Raw genomic sequence first — 7445 nt, forward strand, 5'->3', positions numbered from 1 at the left:
AATCCAATTAGGATGTTATTTTGATGATTTGAGGTCAAGGTCAACCCTCAAGGTCATCTTAAAGGTCATTTTTGAGTCAAACATGTCGGTTTTTGAGTTTTTTGTCAAGATTTACGCGAGGTTCACCATTTTATGTTTCTGGGTTGCGTAATCGAACTCTGACCTTATTTTTGACAAGTAGAGGAAATATTTACATGTCTATTTCCTAATTTTCAGGCATATGCAGTTCATCAGTCTAATTACAAAGGTACGGATTTTGATGTTTTATGAACTGTATGCCATATCCTTGTGTTAAATTTTTGTGCTATCATGATCCGGGTTCATGTATACATGATTGTATACATGTCATAAATATGACGTCATAGGTCATGTGACCTGGCGGCCATATTGGATTTTATGAAAACCTTAAAAATGGATCCCTGCCTTAATTTTTCGATCGATTCATTTTGAACTTTGACCACTTATAGTACGCCATGTGATTGGATGCATATCCTAATTATGACGTCATAGGTCAGGCAACATGGCGGGATGGACCGGTATGGTCCGCGGATCATACCGCCCTTGGCGCTCGCCGCTCGTCAAAAATCGAAAGAGTATGGCATGGGCAACATCTGCGCCAAATTTGATGCTTTTGGAAGAATTTGAACAAAAATATCCCTAAGGGCCCTGACTATAAGGTCGATTGGCGCAGTTGGGGCAAAATTAAAGCAGCGTAAGCAAAAGTTGATGGTTGCAAGGAAGAGAGAAAGTGGAATGGCCAAAGTAATCAGTGTGGTCAAGCTTAAAGTTGAGGTTGAAGAGAGATGGGCGGGAATTTTAAAGGCTGTTCAGGTAGTCATACATGTAACCAAGACAAAATGGCTTCTGAACAAACAACAAAAAAACAAAGAAAAAAACTAGAAAACTAGAAAAAGAAAGTTGAAGAACAGGCATGACTATTTTCAGTTTGCCAGAAATTGAACGCTGCTTGGTGTTTGTGGCGAGCATATTTTCACAGATTATTTTAGCGATCATATCACCGATTTTGAGTGGCGATGGTGTGATATGCCAGCTGCATGATGGTGACAAGATTGCCTTGTAATCGTCAGTACGATCCAATACAACAAGGGCAATGTGGAGGCGTTCGGAAAACGCCGTTACAGACGTGTGACAACATGGCACCTGCCAGTCACTTTGCCAAAACACTATGTTCTGACAACTTATTCTGAAATGGGGCCAGCAATGAAGATGTGCCCATCCGCCACTTTCAAGGTCAAGAGCATAGGACGCCACGAACTTTATAAATCTGGGAAAACGAAAAACTTTGGTAAGGTTGAAAGCTTTGCCTGTAGCACCACATTCTAATCTACTTTCCTTGCCACATGGGATTGATTAACGCAAACTAAGGCAGGTCGAGCCATGGCTGCGACCAATGCATTGGCTATTCATCACTCTGTCCAGATTGGCCATCGTGATCCTTCACTCTTGCTGCCCTGACGCTCAACCTGGCCCTTCATCGATCTAGGCCTTGGTGGCAAATCAAGCGAGGATTGCCTGTGTAACATGCGCTTAACCTTCATTTCATCTTTTTTTTTTGTCGTTTCATCCTGTTCTTCATATTTCCTCTTCCCCAATATAGAGCTGATAATTGCACGTTTTAATGGCACTTACAGACCATCAAGATCTCTACCACCCTCACTTATATTACACTAAATTGTTTGTGATATGTATGGAGGTGTAAAGACAATGCACAAGGTAGGAAGGCCTCAAACTTAAACCGTTTTATACCTACATGTATGTATATAATATGTACGTATTAAAAAGTATTCCTTATATCAACTACGAGCAGATAACCCGGTTCCACCAAGCTGTTGTAAGAAATTTATGGAATATTTATGGAGTTTGATGGGAATGCCCTTTGACAGCACAATATTCACTAATGGTTAAGACTGCTAAGGTTTCTCGGTGAAGTAATTATGTAACGAAAAGGTAAGTATGAGATGAAAAAATTGCCTGAATAGTTTGTGGTTATATATTTTATATTTTTTACTTCCGGTAGGTGCGTGAACCAGCAACTCTGGGCTTGTACACCGACCGCGGGCACTGCCTTGCCACAACAATGCACAACTATAAATTGTGTGAATATCGATATTTTTAGACCTGCACATGCACTGTTCAGACCCAAGAGCTCTTAAGTGAGGTATCATGCAGCATTATGTGTGCTGTGGTTACGCCGTTTACCCCATTCAGACACAATCGGGCAACTTGCATTGATATCTAAACAGACTAACATTGAAAGATGCCTTCAAATACTGTGCAACCAAGATAAAAAGTTAGATATTGCTATTTGGAAAGCAGGGGAGTGGGGCCATGGGGTTAATTGTAGATTTATGTAATGGTGCTGCGTAGAAGGGGAAGGGGTGGATCCATAGCTAGAAAGAATGCTGCGGACGGACCATGTGTTCGAGTAGGTTAGGGTAATACTCCTGCATTAGGGATTTATCAGGCCAACATGTAATATTAGTGGGGCGGCTTAGCCCAAATATTCAAAAGAATTGTGCATTTTGTGAAACAAGCACCAAATTTGGCACAAATGTACATTAATATGTTGCGAACATTTTCAGATATTGGGCCACTTGAAATTCCGTAATTTTTTTTTTCAAATTTTTTCAAATTTCGTAATTTCAAATTTTTCGGGTGACACCGTCACAATTTCGGTCTTCGAGGCCGGCCGATAGGCAAAGTGTGACCGGAAGGGACGAGGTTCTCCTGACCACGTGGCCCTCGATCTGGGAAGCGAGAGGCGTTCCATTAGTGGACGCGCCCCTGACGCCCGACTTTTGGGCGGCCCCGGCAGGCCGTTTGTTTTGACGTTCCGTGACAGGCCCCGCACCCCCACCTCCGGGCCGACCGGAAGCTTGTGCTGAGTACATCATACCTGAACAACTCAGTGAGGCAGAACACAGCAGTGCACACCAGGGTGACCCCTTCAGTGCATAAACCAATTAACCTGTCCACTGCAGGGCATATAGAAATGAAGTTATTTTCTGCATATAATAATAATATAAGTTCAGTTCTATATAACAATTTCTGTTATCACCACTACCACTACAACTACCACTACTACAAGCTTTGTCTGGAATTTTGTGGACTAACAGCCAAACAGACATACAGACAAGCTGGGATCAAAACATTACCTCCTTCCACCATTGAGTGTAGAGGTAAACATCATGGAAATTATATCATGCCCTAGATTTAATTCATGCTTACCCGTGTATTTGCTTCACTGGTTCACAAGGTCTTTTGCATACATGTAATTCAGACTCTCGTCTTCATTGCTGACCACACAATGTTCGCAACATATTAATGTACATTTGTGCCAAATTTGGTGCTTGTATCACAAAATGCACAATTCTTTTGAATATTTGGGCTAAGCCGCCCCACTATATCGGCCGGCCTCGAAGACCGAAATTGTGACGGTGTCACCCGAAAAATTTGAAATTACGAAATTTGAAAAAATGTGAAAAAAAAAATTACGGAATTTCAAGTGGCCCAATATCTGAAAATGTTCGCAACATATTAATGTACATTTGTGCCAAATTTGGTGCTTGTATCACAAAATGCACAACAGGTTTGCTATGCTGCTACACTATACAAACACCATTGGACAATGATGGGACCAACTGGAAAAGTGGTGGAAAGGTGGAAAAACGGTCCCTATCCCCCCCTTTCATTCCTACCTGTCTGTCAAACAGCATTTCTGTTCCATTAGTTATTTATTGTCCTGTCTATCCTTTTCCCTGAATACATTTTAAACCAGAACGACACTCGGTAGAGCATATACCTCCACCACCAGGCTGAACAGCTTACGTTTTGTATCCCACTGATGGGCCAGATATAGATTTGAACCTGAACCAAATTCTAATCAGCTTGTTAATGTCACCTAACCAACTAATCAACCTAGTTTTGTCATAACGCGTCCACAACGTTTTGAAATATCAAGCAATATATCATTTTTGGCCCTATTGTTTTGGAGCTTCAAAGGGGGCAGATAGGTTGATGGAACAAGGTAAGGAGGAAAAGAGGTAGACCACAGTTGAGATAAGAGGATTTTGTGAAGAGGGATACAAGTAAGGAGGGGGTGGTTAGAGGGTGGAGGGAGTTGGCTGAGGACAGAGGGAAGTGGAGTATCATGGTCATGACAGGGAAGAAGCTTGGTACCATTGCACCGCACCCTTTATAAATAAAGGGAAGAGGAGGAATACAACACTTAATGGTGAAGAATCTCTTAAAAATCGAGTATGTAGATCCAGATCTTTGCCAAAATTGAATAATTGCCCTTGTCACATACCCTCGCTCGCCACCAAATATCGTCTGAATCGATCCACCACTTTTTTGGATATACTGTCCCAAGACAGACCGACAGGGGTGAAAACATAACCTCCATCCACCTTCAGTGGCTGAGGTAATAAACACATTTGAATTATTGAATTTGGTCGATCATTGGGTGAATGTAAATGGTAATATCAAGTCTGAATGCAGTGTAGTAAATTCAGAAAACATCGTTTCGGTCATTCACTGAGGTCTTCGACCTTGAGCTGAGAGCCCGCATTAGCGAATCCTCTGGTGCGACAATATCCGACGTGGAAAAATACTACGTTTCATATCCCACGATGGTCACACAAAACGTTTTGAGTATTTGAGTACAAACTAACAAATAGCACTTTTCGAATATTTAAATAGCCAACACATATTTAACCAGGATCTGACCTCAAATTCACTCTGGTGATTGCATCATATACAAGACAGTTCTCCAACTAATGCAGTTTGTCTGTAGAATCAGGCATGAGGATGCAATTTCACCAGGGTTTCAGCACACAATAGCCTACTTCCCTTCAAAAAACTACATGGAATCCTGAACATCCACGAGTGCCAGCAGATGGGACAGCATCACTGCGGTGAACCAATGGCAATGCATACTTCAATGTGCACTTCAGAGCATGTATTGATGTTTTGCATTGATAGGGTTGGTTGAGGCAAGAGGACATGAGGAAAGATGGGATTGGGAGAACTCAGACCAAACAGCATTTTTTAATCCATAGCTGCTTCCAACTGATAGCTAAGGCTTATGCAGATGAACAAGTATTTTAACCTGTTGCCTTGGCTCAACAAGGTTTGCACACAAATCTTGGAGCACCGCTCATTTGCATGTAGTCAACTCCATCTTGGCAGATGTTTATTGTACTGGACGAATGAAGCAATGGTACATCATTAGGATGCCGAGACACACAGAAAACGCTCATCAGTTTCATGGTCCGGCAAGCATCCTGTATGCCTCAGTTACATCTCATCTGAATCCTTTGCAATCATTTTTTTTTTTCCCCCAAGTATGTCACATCACATCAAACTCGCTCTATTGTTATGTTTTACCATGTTAAATCACTCAAGGTTTCCACTTGTCAAATCCACTTTTATCATCAGCCCTGCGAAGGCTGGAGAATTGCATTTGAATGCATTCAAATGAATGAATTTTGAATGCGCAGAGGCACCACTCTCAAACAGTACGCTTTGCTTTCGTTCTCTGGCTCCTCTGAATTCGCATCAAGACAGTCTGGATATGAAATTTATCCGCAAGAACAGAGGGGTGCGATACATCTTTTTGACATTTATACAGCAAGAAAACAAAAATTAATCTTGGGACCAACCACCAACAACAACAAAAAAGCACCCAAATGTTGTTTGGAACCCCCTCGACTGCTTATATAATATATAAGGCTCGTCCGGCTGTTTTTTGCGCTTATTTGCATTATTGGCTTGCTTGGTTATCCTTGCAACTTCAGTCGCCGCTAGATTTATTGCATTCCAGTCGAGCAGTCGAAAGCGATCGTTGGCGTGTCGAGGTGCCGTTGCTGCGACGCTGCCGCTTTCAGTCCACGGCCGAAAACGGTCAGCGGAAGCCCGCTCGATAACAGCAGATGCAATGACCATCCATCATTCCGCGTTGCAAAAAAAAAAAAAAAAAAAATTCTACTTGTGGAAAAGGAGACAGCGGTTCATGAGAGGTGGGAAGAAATGACAGGAGCGGCAGAGACATGAAGAAAGAACATGTTATGGAAGCAGAGAAACCTGTGCAAAGAATAGAGCAACAGCAGTCGTGGGTGGAGAGTCACGTGTAGCTCGCTTCACATCGAGGTGGTGCACCCTTCTGTGTGGAAATGGTCCAAAAACGGGTGATCTGCAACAAAGCTTTCCTGCCATGATTTCTGAAAGGGGTACAATGGTGCATACAGCAGAGGCTAGGTGAGGGAGCTGCTTGGTTCAAAATGGACCTGCCAACTTGGTACCACCGTCGAAAACTGTCAAAAGGGTAAAATACAGGACTGGTAGTGTTATATAGACATACGACTATCATTGAGTGCAGCTCAAGATGTATTGAGGGGCTCATGCTCGTTCAATTGCTCCCACCAATAAAGGGGTTGGCTCTTTAATCCTAACCTGAATGTATATTTCCAAACTCTCTGCCATTTGGGCACCCAGTTGTTAAAAACTAATTACGTTGTCGGATGACCTGATGAAAATGCATTTGAGGAGTTTTAAATTCTTGACCGAGCTAAATGCTACTTTTCCACATGCGAGTCGTGCTGTGACAAGTTGCTTATACTGTGACAGGATGCTCATCCCTGTGCACATAACAGCGTGGCATTGATCATGGATGGCACGCGTTGAACAGGACAGTATAGACATTTTTTGAGGGGACAAGAGGGCAGAGGCGAAGGGAGAGCGGAGGGGAGGGGAGCTTGTGAAAGGAAGGCAGCAAAGAGAAAGAGGTGGACAGGGATACAGAGAGAGACAGGGGGATACAGGGAGAGACAGGGGGATACAGGGAGAGACAGAGGGATACAGGGAGAGACAGAGGGATACAGGGAGAGACAGAGCGATACAGGGAGAGACAGAGGGATACAGGGAGAGACAGAGGGATACAGGGAGAGACAGAGGGATACAGGGAGAGACAGAGGGATACAGGGAGAGACAGAGGGATACAGGGAGAGACAGAGGGATACAGGGAGAGACAGAGGGATACAGGGAGAGACAGAGGGATACAGGGAGAGACAGAGGGATACAGGGAGAGACAGAGGGATACAGGGAGAGACAGAGGGATACAGGGAGAGACAGAGGGATACAGGGAGAGACAGAGGGATACAGGGAGAGACAGAGGGATACAGGGAGAGACAGAGGGATACAGGGAGAGACAGAGGGATACAGGGAGAGACAGAGGGATACAGGGAGAGACAGAGGGATACAGGGAGAGACAGAGGGATACAGGGAGAGACAGAGGGATACAGGGAGAGACAGAGGGATACAGGGAGAGACAGAGGGATACAGGGAGAGACAGAGGGATACAGGGAGAGACAGAGGGATACAGGGAGAGACAGAGGGATACAGGGAGAGACAGAGGGATACAGGGA

The sequence above is a fragment of the Myxine glutinosa genome, chromosome 5, assembly GCF_964187855.1.
Source record: "Myxine glutinosa chromosome 5, kmMyxGlut1.1, whole genome shotgun sequence".
Classification (NCBI taxonomy): Eukaryota; Metazoa; Chordata; class Myxini; order Myxiniformes; family Myxinidae; genus Myxine; species Myxine glutinosa.